The 8,257-nt window shown below is 36.1% G+C and overlaps 1 long non-coding RNA gene across 2 annotated transcripts; it reads left to right on the top strand.

The window, feature by feature from the left end:
- Positions 1-3,391: 3,391 nt before the first annotated feature.
- Positions 3,392-4,442, top strand: LOC110905440. 2 transcript variants are annotated; one of them, XR_002573119.2, is made up of 4 exons: positions 3,392-3,483; positions 3,582-3,859; positions 3,955-4,027; positions 4,404-4,442. It is a non-coding gene; the product is annotated as an uncharacterized LOC110905440 (long non-coding RNA). The 2 variants fall into 2 exon arrangements; XR_002573120.2 differs by having other exon boundaries at positions 3,469-3,483; positions 3,585-3,859.
- The last annotated feature ends 3,815 nt before the right edge of the window (positions 4,443-8,257 follow it).

The raw sequence follows: 8,257 nt of genomic DNA, 5'->3' as shown, positions 1-8,257 counted from the left end.
TGGTGTGACTTCTTAATACCATAGCTTAACCATAACAAAGCTATATGAATAAAAACCACGCAAGATCATCCATTCAATTAAGTTTAAAAACCAAGTACAACAACATTGTTTTAACGGTAACACCACCTAACGACATAAACATTGTTCAACAAACACAAACATCAACATAACACAAACACGGTTTAAGGACTGTGACTTGTCCAGGAAAGAGTCACATTCCCTAAACCCGGATGACCTCGTACTAGTGCAGCGGGAAAACGTGCCATATCGTGCCAGATCCTTTAATTCCCTAAAATACATGTAAGTTGAAAAATCAACAATAATGTTGAGCGAGTTCATGTGTAAGTGAGCAAATAAACCTTTGTTTGTGTAAAAAAAAATCCTGGTATGTAGCAAATAAGGAAAAAGAGATCACCAATGGTTTGCAAGGCCATTGATATGTGTGAAATGCAAGTAGGAAGGCTCAAACCTAGCAGACTTATGCGTTGGGTACAAAGTCACCCCGAGGTCCGTTATGCTGGGCCTGGGGTTGGGCTCGCTACACCCAAGTAGATCTACCGCTCCTGTCCCTCGGTCCTACCCTGAGGATTAATGACCTCAAGTTTCCGCCTACCCATTCACATGATCTAAGTAACAACCCTCCTTACGCTAACCATACCATGTAAGAAAATATTCGTAATCATAGTAACATGTATTTCACCCCCGCAGTTTAGAAAACTGAAAACAGTTAAGAGAAAAGGGGGACATGAACTCACAGCGGTGCGTCTCTACCAAGTAATACTCCAAGTCAAGCAGCTGTGCAACGACCTACATGTGCTAACTCTATTAGACGGACGACCGTGCCTTAACTTTATGGTTTAAGTTTTTGGGAAATAGTTAGACAACTATTTCGTGTTTACATTTGATAAATACTTGGTAGTCATTCTCCTTCCCAAGGATGCGGGATTTAATACATGTGCGTTCGTAATATATTATTAAGTCTCACTTAATATATATTTATTTCTTACTTCAAAATATAATTATTTTTCTCAAAAATATTATATTTTTACTTCACAAAATTCTCCCAAAATAATACTTTGTCAAATATACGCGTTCATAATTATTTCTTTAAATTGCGTAAGTTACGTTTTAACGATCGAGTGGTAATAGTAATTACTGGTGTAACTTATATATTTATCGTGAAAGCGTTCGTATTATTTTGGATTCGTTAACGTTCGATAATATTATTTTTACCTTAAAAATAATATTTATACACTTCACAAAATAATTGACAAGTGACGTTGTGAAAAATATATTTACCAAATATATATATCACGTTTTATTTTGTGAAAATCGCACCTCCGAGATTTGTAAATAAAGTCGTGGCGAAACTTATATTTTGAAAACGTGTCGGAAAGTATTTCTAACACCTATAGTGAAAACAATTCTAAGTGTTAGGTTTTTGGAAAAATTTCGCCCGAGTTTCCTCTGTAACTGGAGGTGGCCACGCTTTCAAGCGTATCATTTTCTTTTACAAATCAATTCAACAATTTTCTTATTCAATCAAAACAATATTCAACGCATCAACTAGTTAAATAATATGTAAATCGCAAAGATTTCATGAACTTGTGATTTACTCAAAAATACGAAGTAAATCTCATTACTTTTAGCGGGTCTTAATATAAATTAGTCCGGTTTCGTAAAAACCTTGCTTTTAAAGAAATCCCGTCTTTACGTCTTCTTGTAAATTTTACAAAAATTGTTATTTTGTCGAAACTTTTGTGCTACACAAGTTCTTACATACTTGTGTGTTCTAAAAATCATTCTAGTTAACGTAAGATCCGTCTTTAGAAAACATAATTTCCTTGACACTCGGTCCTTTGAAAATACCACTTGTAGATCCGTAGATCTACTAGTTTTAAACACTATTTTACAAGTAAAAACGCTTTTACACAAGTTCATGATTCGTGTGTGGTAGAGTTTCACCCTTTAACCCTTGTTTCATTCCAAAAAACCTTATGTCATGATCCATGATCATGACCAACCCGAGTTAAATGATGTTCCGAGCTACCACAACATAGATCGGGTCCGAATAACCACACAAATCAATTACTACAACATTTACACATCATATGAGCTTTTAACCATCATTATTTGTGTTTTTAGTCAACTTTAATGCATCATCATGTAAGTTTACAAGTTTTAACCGTTACACATTATATTAACCACTTTAAATTAGTTCAAGAAGGTGTTTTAAGTAACTTACCACTAGCTCGAGGCTAGGGAAGAATCTAAGCGCAAAATGAGAGGATAAAAGCAAGAGAATGAGGTCCTTCGAGCTCCGAGTGCACCAAGACTCCTTATACGCGATCCTTGACACTTATATGAGCTTGAAATGTGATGAACAAAATCGAAAAATGGTTGGATATATAAGGGGGTGTTCGGCCGAGAGGTAGAGCAAGAGAGAGAGAGTAGCTTGTGTGGTGTTATGGAGTGTAAGTGTTCTTGGTGCAAAGGATGATACTTATAGACAAATGTTTAGTCATAACCCAATGGATTTTGTGTCCTTTAGATTTTAAACATCTTTGATTAAAATAATCAAAGGAGGACAAGTATGTCCCCTCTAGTTGGGGACGGTTAGTGAGGGGGGGGGGTAGTTTGGTTGGATTTCAACTATCCATTAGATTAATAGTTAGATATGTTAGTTAAGTTAGGGGTTAACCCGGTTAGTTGTGCGTTGTGCTTTATGGCGGGTGTTAGGGTATTCAGAGACTCTAACTGGCTCAGAAAAAGACAAATAATGTTTATGGCAATTTTTTTCATGTTCCGGGTAAAGTCCGGTTGTTCGGTTGGATAGTAATCCGTTAAAGCGCTTAACAAAGCTTTTAAGTGTCGTTAATACCCTTTTTAGTGACACAACTTATTCCCGACACTTTGGAAAGTGTCTAGTAATATTTTTCTCATGTTTTGGCACTTTATTAGTTAGCTAAAAGCTGAATTGTTAATTAAAGTGCTGAGTTTTGTGCTTAGTGTATGTCCTAGGCACATCCTGTCATTGTATCTTATTCCTAGAGACGCAGTTCTACAACCCTTGTATCCCTACACTCACTATGGGTATAGTGAAATATTTCTGGCTCATACAGGCCTTAGAGGCAATATCTGCCTGATGCTGGCTTATCAGCATGTTCAATAGGTTATCCGTTCATAGTGCTACTGTGCTTTTGTGCATCATGTTTGTCACTAAGGTTCAGCGTGTAAATAATGTAGTGACGGTAATTAAAGTATGATGCAGGTATGTACAAGTATCAAAAATCAAGTAGCAGTTCATCAGTAATTTCAAGCAAGCACAGTAATTAAGCATTAATTAATTATTAATTAAACCGTACGGATACCTGATTTAGTGAGGGTTGTCACACAGGCGATTTCCAGATCTAGGGTTTCAATAACCCTGAATCGTTCATTTTCTCTCAATCCGACAGAAGATCCAGTGGGGTTGACCTCTAGGTACCGTTTTAAACCACATCTAAAGTTTTTGTTTGTTATTCGAGTCTGATATGTTTGTTATTTGTGTTGAATCGTTCATTTTGTCTCAAATCTGACAGAAGATCCACTGGGTTTTTCTCTAATCGGCACAAGATCCACTGTGGATGACATCTAGGTACCGTTATAAAACCACATCTAATGTTTTTTGTTTGTTATTTGAGTCTGATTTGGATCTGGTTAAAATTCTGTTTGCGAGGCAATGCTTGAACGGGTCTCTGACATGATGGAAAAGGATTTGATTCTTGTTGGTGCAACTGGTATAAACCATCTTCTCCGAGATCGGTTGCTGCTTATGTTAATCCTCATCGTCTTCTGTTCAGATCTTGTTTTAATACCGGTAATCGTTTAATCTAGCTTTAGTTTACTTTGTATCTGTTGTTTTTGGTTGATTTTAGGTGTTAAAATCACGTTTTATATGATGAATTTGTTCAGATCTGCGAAAGTTTTGGATGATTCTGGATTTGTTATTGTGTTAGGAGATGTCGTGTTCCTCAAGCCTGAACAGGTTGGCTCTTAGTCTAACCCTAATTTTTCATAAATTTTAATTGTTAATTCTTGGTGAGATCGTTTTGTTTTATGTAAATCTGTTAGTTTGTAGGTGTTATGATATTGGGAATTTATCATTTTGTGAAAAAAATCATCATTACTTTTTTTTTTTATTAAAATAACTATTTCAAGATTCATATTCATGTTAAATTGCTGAGATACTAGGTTTGACTTACAAATAGTCAACATTTTTGCTCTTAGTTTTTTGTATGTAAATTATGCAGATGTGTTTTGATGGTAATACGAATGACATTTTTGCTATAGTTTCACCATGAAAATGTTCTGTTTTATCATGTGTTTTGATGATAATACGACTGACATTTCGGGTAAAACAGGGCTATGAGGTTTTGAAGAGAGTTGTTGATGTGATTGGGCAATATGATAGAAAAAAGCTTGAGCAATTAAGCCGGTATGGACAATAACTATTTCAAGATTCATATTAATGTTAAATTGCCAAGATACTAGGTTTGACTTACAAATAGTCAACATTCATATTCACAGCTGCCACCTGCTACTGTTGTTGAAGGTTTCTGTATGCATTATGGCTTTGCATTGATGACGGTTGATGTAAATTCAGAGAATGGAACTGCGACTGAATTTGGTTTTGTGGCAGCGATTGACCGATGACATTTTGTCGATTCAGTTGTTGACTTGGATTGGTCAATTGTTGATGAGGCTACATCATCGAGGCTAATAGGCTCATGGTGATGGCTTGTGGCAGTTTCTGTAACAGGTCAAGTGGCATTGTTGACCTTTGACTATTGAACTGCAAGTTGTTTTGAGGAAGCGTTTGTGCTGCTCCGTAGTTTTGCAAAACGGATCCAAATAACGGTTTCAAGCAACCGGTTTGGACCAAGTTAGCAAGTGAAGAGCTTTGCTGCATGTTCATCCATTGTTTCAAACTTAAACCGGCTCATAGGTATGTTTTTGAGATTTTGATAAGTTTACTGATTCAGTACTTAGTTAGAACAAGCGATTTGATGCTTCATGGTTTTTAGGGATTGTTTTTCTGATTGAACTTCTTTGTTTGTTAATCTTGAATGCAGGTGTGGTTTGCATGATGCTTAGAAAGAAACTTAATGTTGATTCTAAAGAGGTATCTCTCCTTATGGTTTCTTGTTATCGCGTTTTCAGTTGAGATATGGTAGATTTCTTCTTGTTGTTAATGTGGACAGACACGTGTATCTCTATGCTAACTTGGGAACAAAAGTGCATCATGTGTAATGCCATGTATGCATAGATAAAGATATCTTATGTGAATAAATATGAGTGTTAGATTATTTGCAATAAACCACATTTAACGTGCTTTTATTGCTATAACTTATAGCTATATTTTTGTAACATTGCTGCCCCCTTTTGTAGCTAGAACCCCATGGATACTTTTTTGTAGCATTGTTGGTCCCCTTTACAAAAGTTACCATTTAATGTGGTATTAATGTTAGAACACTTAATTTCACTCTGGATTCTAAAAATTCTAAGTTCAAACATATCTCTTTTTAAAACATTATTAATTTGTTTTATACGCGTGAATAGGTGACTAAACGAGTGGACACGTGTTTGGGGAAAATTGGTCGGGTTGGAACGGGAGAACAGACGATGACATAATGATAATGGTGAATGGTGCCTTCTTTGTGCCGTCTGGTGATGGGTTGAGCACAATCTATGCAAAGGCGTCGAGCTATGAGCCCAAGTCGGCTGCGCTTGTGACGCAGCTGACCAAGTATGCTGAGTCTTTGGTGGACCAAGGTATGTGTCTACATAGTACATACTCTTTGCTTTTACAACTTGCATGTTATGCTAACTTGGGTTTTATAGTAATTTGTCATCTTGGCGTTTTTCACCCAACTTGCCATATGATTCTTTATAGATCTGTGGTTAAGTTGTCTTTCCTACTCTTTAGTGGTTATTCTTTGCTATTTCAACTCCACTTTTCACTTCTCACATGGGTCATCTACCCTTTTTTCTGAATATGACATCAACTGATATAAGCGTGGAGTTGGTTTTAAATATAAAATGTGTGTGCGTGTCACACCCTGACTTTTGCGGAAGCGTGATTATGGGGTGACTTACTTGTTATCATTGCATTCAACCATATCAAACAATCTATATGATAATACCAAAGATTTGTCATCCATAAAATGAGTTTAAAACATAACAACATTGTCTAAAACGTAGACTTCAAAATTTAAGTTTTACAAACCAGATGAATTGTGTAAAAGTTTGCTAAGGACTCGTCAAAGATAATAGTTGTAATCCAAGTTTGGAAGACGTGTCTCGTCCAGGATTAAGACACACTGGCCAAACCTAAAAACCATGGATGACATCTTTATACTTAATCATGACTTGAAATTCCAACGCCCGCCAGATCCATACTTAATTTCCTGAAATACATGTAGTTTGGAAAACATCAACAAAAGTTGAGCGAGTTCATGTGTATGTGAGTCTGTATAAATCATTAATGTGTGTCTGTATAGATTGTGAAATATGTCTGTAAAAATGTATGTCCTTTGTATGTAGCAATAAGGAAAAACAGATCAATTAATGTGTAGCTAATACATTAATAAGTGACATGGTCTAGGAAGCACTCAAACCTGTAACGCGTATTTCATACCGGTCCTTCCGGCGGAACGACATGGTCACCACATGCAGCCACACGCTGGCCCATGTGTGGGGCTCGCAACACCCAATAGATCTATCACTCATGCCTCTCGGTCCTTATACAAGGATTAATGGTCTTACGATAATAGCCTATCCATTCACGTGATCTAACAGTAAGTTCCTTAGCTAATCATACCATGTATAAAAATGTCTGTAAATGTCTGTAAATGTCTGTAAAAGTCTGTAAATGTCTGTAAATGTCTGTAAAAGTCTGTAAATGTCTGTAATAATTGTAACATGTATTTCACCCCCGAAGTATAAAACTGAAAACGGTTAAGAGAAAAGGGGGACATGAACTCACAGTATTGCGTCTTCGGTACTCGTAACCCAAATCTCCTCAGCAAACACGACTACCTACAATGGTCTAACGTCTATTAGATGGACGGGCCGTGCCTTGGCTTAGAGTTTAGTGTTTTGAGTTACGTTACTTTGGTATTATGTTGTTAAAATAATAATAATTATTTTAACTTTATTAGAAAAATAGTTAGACAACTATTTCGTATTTATTTTCTCGAATATTTTACTAAGTGTTCGGGTTCTCGGAAAATTTCGGCAGAGTCTCCTCTGTAAACGGAGGTGTCCATGCTTTAATAGCATATCATTTTCTTTTACATATATCCCGTAGTTCATTTTCAACAATCAAACCGACATATAAATGTACAAAGCATTGCTTACTTTATTTCAGCTTCATTACTCAAAACCGGTCTGTTTTCGAGGATTTTTATAAAATAGTTAACCTTTTCTAAAAATTTTCAAATTTTTACAGAATGTCACATATGTTCCATAGTTTATTGTGTAAAAATATCAAAGTCAAATTCCTTACCCATATTTTATAGAAAATCATTTTTCGACTGCAATCAGATTTGTTACTTTCTGATTGCAGTTTACGGAAATATTCACTAAAAATTAACCGTAAGTCCGTTTGACGAAATTCCAGTTGGAGGGTCGTCCTGACAACGGTGTCCATATACTGTAAAAATTCCATGAGTCGGTTTCACTCAGGTTTCAGGTTATGACTTCGAAAACAACACACTTTTTTTGCAGTAAAAATGCAGCTTGAGCTGCTGTCCAAAAATAGTCTTTTAAAAATAGTAAACGGTCTCGAAAAATTACGATTCCAGTGCCATTTTTTTAGTTATTCCAAAATACTCATTTTAGGCTTTAGAAAATCCGTTTTTCGATTTAAAATGATCTCGTTACAGCCTGTTGTAGTTGGCTGGAAATCCAACTCAGCAAGCTGTTTAAGCTTTTGTGTGTGATGAACATTCAACAATCGAACAAGAATCAAAGTGGAACAAGAGTATGAATGGACTTACTACTAGCACAAGGCTAGGGTTGAAATCTTAGGATGAGATGATAAAGAATGATGGTGAGAAAAGCTTGAACAAGGCTTCTTGAGAGCACTCCAACTTCACACTTCTATGGAGGATCTTCACAACTTGCAAGAGAGCTTTTAGTGGAAGAAGATGGAGATGTGAAGGTGATGATGGTGATGGAAATCAGTTGTGGAGAGGGGGGGGGGTTATGGACC

The sequence above is a fragment of the Helianthus annuus genome, chromosome 14 (assembly GCF_002127325.2).
Source record: "Helianthus annuus cultivar XRQ/B chromosome 14, HanXRQr2.0-SUNRISE, whole genome shotgun sequence".
Lineage (NCBI taxonomy): Eukaryota > Viridiplantae > Streptophyta > Magnoliopsida > Asterales > Asteraceae > Helianthus > Helianthus annuus.
Note: the sequence above shows the minus strand (reverse complement) of the source record. Positions and strands in the feature narration are given on the sequence as shown.